The 8,674-nt window shown below is 41.9% G+C and overlaps 1 protein-coding gene across 7 annotated transcripts in view; it reads right to left on the reverse strand.

Annotated features, from left to right (window-relative positions):
- LOC136021437 (uncharacterized) overlaps positions 1–8,460 on the reverse strand; it is a 149,622-nt gene extending 141,162 nt beyond the window's left edge. For all 7 annotated transcript variants that reach the window (XM_065693650.1, XM_065693649.1, XM_065693646.1 and 4 more), the window contains exons 1-2: positions 8,317–8,460; positions 7,450–7,581 (exon numbers count right to left, since the gene is read on the reverse strand). The gene's annotated coding sequence lies outside the window, so the exon portion shown is untranslated. The remainder of the gene's footprint in view (positions 1–7,449; positions 7,582–8,316) is intronic.
- Positions 8,461–8,674: the final 214 nt, after the last annotated feature.

Below are 8,674 nucleotides of genomic sequence, written 5' to 3' on the forward strand. Positions count from 1 at the left end.
GTACTGGATTTAAGAGATTACCAGTGTATTGGCATGTTATGCTTGTACTATTTCCACTACAATAAGCAGTACTTTAAATAAATTGTGAGAATTACGTGCGTCATTTCAATTATTCCTACAGTGAATTTCTTGCTGAGCAAACTTGCTCATCCTAGTGAAGAGCTGGTGAGAACAACCAACCACAGTCTCCATCGCGTTGCCACCTTGCCCCAACTCACCTTATGCAGTCAGGAGACCTAAGGACCTGGCCTAGTACAGCCTAAAGCCTGAAATTTAGCTCTTGGCCTCATCTGCAATAGAAAAGCTTTCCTGCTGCTGCTTTAAATACACATCAACCCCTCTTCCTGCAGAGACAGCATATGGCCGTACATGATGACTGATACCAGGGTGCCAAATAAAATCTGTCAGGCTCATGAAATTATTGTTGCCACTGCAGCCACATGGAGGGTTTGCTAACCTCCAGCTGGTTCTGAGCAACTCTGCTCTTCCAGCTCCCAACAGGCACACTCACACCAACAAACTTTACTCCTGGTAAAGTCAGTGGGCTCCTGGCATGACTTTTTTTATCCCTCCTTCAATGTTTCCTACCAGAGCAACCCTACCATGTTCCATCTTCCTCCCCCAAAAAACTCCCCATTTGATCATCATGTCACATTTCTTGACACTGATGTCTAGAAACAGAACATACAACACCCGCCTCCAAAACATCTGTTAAAATTCCAAGCACAGCACATATACCACAGTACACAGAGATCAAGAACAGAGGACTAGAAAGAAAAAGAAAACTAAAGACATGACACTTTCAGACGCATCAACGGTGGTGACCATGTAGGGTACTAACTCATCTATGTGCACCACTGTGCAACAACAGCTGAGCTCTCTACAAACCTTCAAGTAATTGACATGGGCTTTTATCCATGAAATGTGCATCATATTTCTCAGGAAAAAAACTCCTAAGGAGCTATAACCTAAAAAGGATCGTATTTCTCTGCAACTGGCACCCTCTTTTGCTGACAGGGAAAAACATAATCAGTGCTAACATTTTGTTTCCGAAACACAGCTTCTATTGTCATCACACTTTGACTCACCAGCACATAGTATCAGCCTGTAGTTGGCAGGTTTACTTTCCTGTTAGTGCAAATACATGGCCCTGTTCAAACCCACAACTTGTCCACCAGTGTAAACACATGAAGTATCATAAATACATTTCAATTAAATGAGTAGTCCAAATTCTCTACTTTCAAGAGCCCAAAAAAAGGCAATAGCCCCAAATTCATCAGCCCAGCAGAACTAAGTTGCAGTGACAACTGCCAGCAGCTTGAGGAATCATCACCACTTCTCCATCAGAGCACTCCCAGTGCTAATGGTTACATTTCAAAACAATTGGCTAAACTGCTAGAAGTTGCATGCTAACATCACCAACGTAAAGGCCCCATACCTCAAAGCCTGGTCTAATTAGTGCAGACAGAGAGCAGGGAGAAGGTCAGAGTGGACAAGATCACCTCCTGCTGAACAGAAAGGATGGACCAGGTTTGTGCGTCAGTGAGATGTTTAAGTTGGTTTTATACTTCCAGGTATTATTTGTTGCATTTCCCACAACACTGCTGTGGCCTCTGCACAAACACCAGCCTATAGGACAGCATCTGGCTTGAGATCTACCTTCAGTTTTGGGAGACTCCTCGTGAGCTGCAGGTAAAAAAGGGTTAACGTGAAACTTTCTGCATCACCTAAAACTTTGAAGTTGGTAACCAGCCCCCCAGGAAAGCTTTCTGCTGTGCTAAAGCAGGTATTTCCTTCTTGGTGCTGCTAGGAGACCTTCCTTGCTTTTAAACCTTGAGGAATAGGTTGCAGGAGAGAGCACTGCAGGAGATCTGTGCAAAAGAGGCTCTTCTTTTTCTGGCTTTGTACATCACGCAACACACTGCAGTCCTGGTTTGAGATAAGCTCTCTAAATTGCATGGTGGGGCAGGGACAGCAGGTTAAAGACAGGCTGATATCTTTATAACCACACTTCAGGCTCTACTTTGACCTTTGGCGACATGGCCCTGGGAGAAAACTTCCTATTTTCTCTCTCCTCAGTACTGTTTTCTGCAAAACAAATAACATCTCTGCAGAAGAGGAACTATTTGTGCTCATACATCAAAAGTCAGTGCATTGAGATGAAGGACTTTTCACACTGTCGTGCAAACCACAACGTCTCTGTGCCTAGAGCTGCTTGAAGCATCACTCCAGCAACCCAAAATGCATTAAAAAAAACCCCTATTAGCTAATGTTCTTCCTAATGATCTATGCAAATCTGGAAATACCTGGAACGTTGAGCTTCTTAATCACAATATACACAGGAGAGCTGGGAGCAGAAGGAGGTGTGCTAGGATTACCCCTTCAAATACCAAGAAAATGAAGATGTTTTTCACCCTTTTTTTTTTCCTCCTGGAAGCCTCTATAAGAGTTCAAGCAGCTAAAGAGGTAAACATTTTGTTCTCAAAGAAGGATGAAGTCATATTTAATCAGTGAAAGACTTTCTCTTTACTATAGATTGATTCAATCTATTGATTTTTAAGAAAAAAATCTAATTTACTGGGGATCTGCATGCAGTCTAATTAAAACCACTTTCTTCTTCAGTTACTTAACACAGTGCCCAGGGACAGATCAACACCACTTGGAAAGCATTTGCAAAGCTGCCACAGACTGGCCACTGTGTCTGAGGAGCAATAAAGATTATGCTTTTTTACACATGTTGGATAATTCAGTTATTTCATAATCAGTTGCACTGTGTCAGTTTAGTTTATTCCCCTGTTCTGCTGTTTAAGAATGCAAAGGACACAGTACTCCAGTGTCATTTCATGGGCTGCCACCAAATCAGCTGCAAAATCATTTCCCATCTTCTGAGAGATGCCGCCTCCTCTCTGCCACCGTGATCACACTAAGGGTTTGACACAGGAACAGAGCAGACCTGCACTCACACAGGAACACCTTGCATGCCAGTCACTAAACAGTGCATCACAAATACATGCTTTGTGTTTAGCAATGGCTGTAAGGAGGAAAAACTAGGAGCGAAAGAGGAAGTGGGTACTCCTTTGTATTCACAGTGGTATAAGAAAACAGGTGAGAGACCAAGAGACTCCTGCAATTTGAGAAAGGATTTTGTGCCTCAGAAAGAGCGACAGTCATTCCAGAGAGGAAGAGGGAGGCACAGAGAGTGCAAGAGGAAGCAAGTTATATCCAGATGACTAAGAGATAAGAGGTGTCTCCTTAAGACTTATGGTTCTCATTACTTTTACTTCCTAATCCTTCTCTCTCAATCATATTTTGGCTTTCACTGTGCTGTCTGGTTCTTTGCAATAGACCCCTGAAATGAGGAGCCTTGTTGGAGAGAACTAAGGGATTTGATAGCCTAATTTAATATATGAGGGGCAATTTCTAAATGTACTTCCAGGAGAGGGAGGTTAAAACCTTGCTAGCCCTGTAATAAAACAACCTATCAGCTCAGATTGGATTTGAGCCGGACTGCAAGAGAGGCAAGACCTTGTACCCCCTTAACAGCACATCTCCCTCTTGTCTCCCACACAAACCAGCAAAAAGTAATTTCAAACTATTTTTTTCATTGTTGTTCTTTCCTTCCAAAAGAAAATGCTTTCTCAAAGCATTTTGAGAGTCAAAGAACATCACAACCCAGCAGGCTGGTTTCAGAGCTTTTACTACAGGCTTTTTATGCCCCTTTGCAGTCAGTGCTCTGGAAACCTGAAGTGATGGAGAGACTGGCTCCCAGGACTTGAGTTCTAAAATTCTCCAATTCAGACCGCCACAGAGCTGCATTATCTAATAACAAGCAACTACAAACTACAGTTTAGCTGCCTAGGGGCAGTTTGCCACCAAACCTTAGCAAGCTTCTACCTGCTCCTTTACTCAATCAATTAAAAACTGAACACATCCATGTTTTATAGTTTAAACATTAATATTTCTATGATTCAGAAAGCCCCAGTAAGGCTCTAGCGCATGACATTTCCATACCTTAGTTAAAAATAATCTTAAAATTAATTAACTTCAGTTAAAATGAGGAATTTAACCAGTAATTTCTAATTGCTTTATTCCATAAAATCATAGCTACACCACAGACATCTCTATACTAACGCTACTAGACAGTGGTTGACTTCTTTTAATGTCCAGACATTTTTCCATCAGAAAGATGTGGTTTTAGTAAAATAAATATTTTTATATGGAAAATATCATTTGAAAGGATACTAAAACTGTATTTTTAATAAATTAACCTTCACAGAAAACTGAACGAACTTCTGGTTTTAATCTGAGAACATAAGCACTCCCTTGGGGAAAAGGGAAGAAACTTAAAAAGTGAAAGGAAACAAAATCCAGAGAAGGAAAATGGAAAACTCAATACTTGCATTGCCAAAGTGGCACTGGAAATTTATAGCAAACATGCTTTTGTTTATGAAGTGCAGAAGGTGGAAGCAGTTGGTCCAAGTTTATACAGTAAGTCAGAAGATGAAAACCCAGGAAGGCTCCCCTCCTCTGGCAACAGCCACCAGAAGGAATCAGCTTCAGAACAGCAAAGATTGGAGCCAAAAGTGGTTTACTTGCTCTGTGCAGGACTGTTTCACATCCAAACCTGTAGTCACAGACTCTGTCATCATAGTGGTATCATGCACATTCCCCAGCTGCAAACACTCATTCACTTATGCAAGTTGGTTAAGTAATTTCAAGTTGGTTTAAAACCCCCAAACAAAAAGCAAAGTGCTCCGACACCAGCCTTTAGTCACAGAATAGTTAGGGTTGTAAAGGACCTTAAGATCATCTAGTTCTAATCCCCTGCTATGGGCTGGGACACCTCATACACCATGTTGCCCAAGTCTCTGTCCAACCTGGCCTTGAATACTGCCAGGGATGGGACAGCCACAGCTTCTCTGGGCAAACTGTGCCAGTGCCTCAGCACCCTCAGAGTAAACCTGAACTCCCCCTGTTTCAGTTTGAACCCATCACCTCTTGTCCTATCACTACAATCCCAGAAGAGTCCCTCCCCAGCATCCTTGCACCCTTCAGATACTGGAAGCTGCTCTCAGGTCACCACACAGCCTTCTCTTCTCCAGGCTGAACAGCCCCAACTATCTGAGCCTGTCTTCACACAGGAGGTGTTCCAGCCCCTGATCGTCCTCGTGGCCCTCCTCTAGACTTGCTCCAAAACTTCTTAATGCTCAGAGGTAGCAAAACAGAAATATTCAGACCCAGGCTGCAGGTTTTTTCTTCTTACTCATTTCTTTGAGAGTTCATTTATGCTGGACACCATTAATAAGCTTGATTCATGAAGACTCAAGCCTTTGGCTCCAAGCTAGACTACACACATTGCTAAGATAGTTCCTGGAACAGTCTGCTTCAGAGCAAAGAGGTACTTTGAAAAGCATCAGAATGCAAAGCGTCTCCACAGGCTTCCTTTGTTTATCACCTCTCATGGGCTCCAGAACATAGCAGCTAAGCAAACAAGAGAGTGTTAAAAGCAACAACCTTTTTCTTTCAACCTTTTTCTTTCAGACATCTTTGTGGCATCTATAACCCAAGCTCGGTCCTCCCTTGTTCTTAGAATAAAGCTGCAAGAGGGACAAGATCCCTTCTTAAACACACCTTAATTAACATTAAAATCCAACCTTGTGCGAGCAACGCTACTCCCAGTGGCAATAAATCAGCCCAGATTTCCTCAGTTTGCAAGCCAGCCAATTAGAAGACAATTCTTGTTTGTACACAACAAAACAGTAGCAGCAGTCAAGCACAACTGTTGAACTCCCATCACTCCATCCAAGGCAAAACCACACAGATTTCTACATGAGGATGATTCTTCCATTCATGGGAGCTCATAAATCCCACATGGCAGTGTTGAGATAACTGTAAATCTTGATGCTTCTCCCAGAAATGACTATGCTTACAGAGAGCACGCTGAAAAGATACCATATTTTTCCTCCTTTTCTTAGGATTCTTTCTGGTTCATCCCTTCCAGGACCACGTTTCAACAAATGCAAGAACTTCTGACACTGCAATACCTCATTTTCTAGCCCTGCCCTAAGGATCCTGACGAGGATTTCATTACAAGCTCTGCCCCACAGCCTTACTGCTCAAGACTTTGAATGGAGGTGTCTAAATGCAAATTTTTGGAAGGGGGAGAGGGAAGGAATACAAATTAAAAAAAAGGGTTATCTGCTCTACCATTCCATTTCATTCAGAGACACTTGGCAAGAGATAATGTATTCTGAGTATCGGTAAGTTTGTATAATCCAGCCACCCACTATCAGGCTGCTTAGCTCAAATTTGGCTACATATTTTCCCTTGCCAAACTGTTCCTGCAGCAGGCCCCTTACTTGGCAGAATCGCTGCTGCTATTCTGGCTGTAGAACACGTTTAAGGGGAACACTTTGTTCCAGTGTGTTGAATTCATCCTCAGCAAACTCTTCCTTCCTCCTCACGGTGCCACCAACACCAGAGCAGCCCCAGCCTCCACCCTGGCTCATCCATCCTCCAATTCCACAGCTCCAAGACTCCATCTTTTCTTGGGAGTCTTGAACAATTGCCAGAGTCCTGTCAATGGAACCACATACCCTGAAATAACAGACAGCATGAAAATGTTTAGTGCAGGACTTACTTTATATTAACTGGAGTGACAGGAGCTGCATTTAGAGGCTGATCTCCAGCCTAAATTTGGGTTTCTTTAAAACTGTGATGAAGTTACATGCCTTTCTTCTGCTTCAGTTCCCTCAATGCAAACCACATAAAATAAAAATCACTATGAAAAAGACTGCTGGACGGAATTAATGCAGAGTTTCTTCTCCCTCCCCAGCTCATCAGGCCTGGAAACTGCTGTAACAACCTACTCTTCTCTTTGTCCAAGTTATCATCACCTTCATTGAGACATGGTGATAAAAAGGCAGTGGCAGATGTTGTCTGTAAAACCAAAACCCTGAGAGGAACAGAATCAGGATTTTGGTGGTTTGGGGGTTTAGATTTGTGAGAGGTACCCATTAATTCCCCCTAGGAATCACCAAGGCTGCTTATTGTTACTCCTGAAACAAAGCTAGAAGACAAAAGCTTAAATACCTAAGTGCTAGTACCAGGTTGCAGGCCTTTAAAACATACAGCAGAGAAGTACAGTCAAGTACTCTGCACAGAGCTCCTTTACGAGACAAACGCACTGAAATGAAAGAACCAGACGTGTTGCCACAGAAAAAGGAATAACACAACTTGTAACTTCCTTATACCTAACCTTGCTTTAAAATCGTTAACCTTTAAGAGCTTGGTTTGTGGCTGAGCACTTTCTATTCCACACGATATTCTTCTAGATAGAAAAGCACTCTCAAGTGAATTTAGCCTAATGACACGAGCCTGTGATGACCCTTAAAAATCACCCATTTATCTTTTGAAAAGAAACAGCATAAGAAAATTCACCATACTCACACATTTCCTTCAGGCTTGCTCTCTATGACAAGTTTAATCCCACACCAGCTCCATTAGCTTTGACTTTGGTGGCTTTATATTGTATTTGGTTGTTCCCTGGGAATCAGTTTGAGATGAAACAACAGCTTGCACCTGAGAGCCATTGGAAAGTAATTAACTCAGGGTTAACATCAGCTGGGTTCACAAATGAGCAAGTGATTCAAAGGTTAAAGGCTTCACGTTCAATTCTCCAGACATATCCACACACAGACTGCCTTAAAGTAATTTGCAGTGATTAATACATGTTATGAGCTGGCAGTACCTAATACAGGCATGTGCCAGATTTATGCTTGGATGGGAGAGAGAAAGGACACTGCTGTCAGGGAGAGACCTCTCTGCTTGACATATAAAAATATAACTCTTTTACTACATCATCACTACCTTTTCTGAGCCTGGCAGAATGCAGTCAGCCAGCCTGGTGTCTCTAAACAAAAAACCTACTGAGGATGCAGTCTGGCTTCTACAGCAGTCAACCATTTTAACACCCGCATCATTTCTACATTTCTATTTCTTAGATGAAGGTTACACTTGTTGTACCATTCAAACTGGGTTTTGTTCAGAGCTATCTAAACCGAACTTTCAATAAAATGGCATTTTTTCTTGTTAATATAGAGCAATAAATCTTGCTGCTGGGAATAGCAAATTTGTCTTTCTCTGTTGAGAAATAACACAACCAGGAAAGCAAATAACATCAAATTGAATATCTAGCCTTCATATTCCCAGTTATTAGGGAAAAAAAAACCCAACAAACCAACTTTAAAGGAAGGCATTCTGCCAAACAACTGCCTTCACCTGAAAAAAACAGAATAATTACTAGCACTCTCTTACCTTGTGGATGAAGGCTCAAGAGAGCTTCAGGCCTAAATTGTCTTGTAAATGCAGTATGGCTTGAGCTAGGACAAGCACCTTAGGAAAACACTTTGAGAAGTGCTTGAACTTAGTTTCAGTACTTATCACTGAAGATGATTTGGGTTGATTGGCTTCTGAATGAAACCAAATGAGGTGAAACCATCCATTTAAAGTATCACCAGCTCCAGAAATTAAAGGTAAAGACCCCGAATATCAGTGATATTAGGCCTGATTCCTAAAAGTGAGGATGAAAGGTAAGCAGAAAAGTAGAAAGTGAAAAATCCAACTGTCTTGATGCTGGAATCCTTAAATGGTGCAAACATTAACTAGAGAAGTT

The sequence above is a fragment of the Lathamus discolor genome, chromosome 13, assembly GCF_037157495.1.
Source record: "Lathamus discolor isolate bLatDis1 chromosome 13, bLatDis1.hap1, whole genome shotgun sequence".
Lineage (NCBI taxonomy): Eukaryota > Metazoa > Chordata > Aves > Psittaciformes > Psittacidae > Lathamus > Lathamus discolor.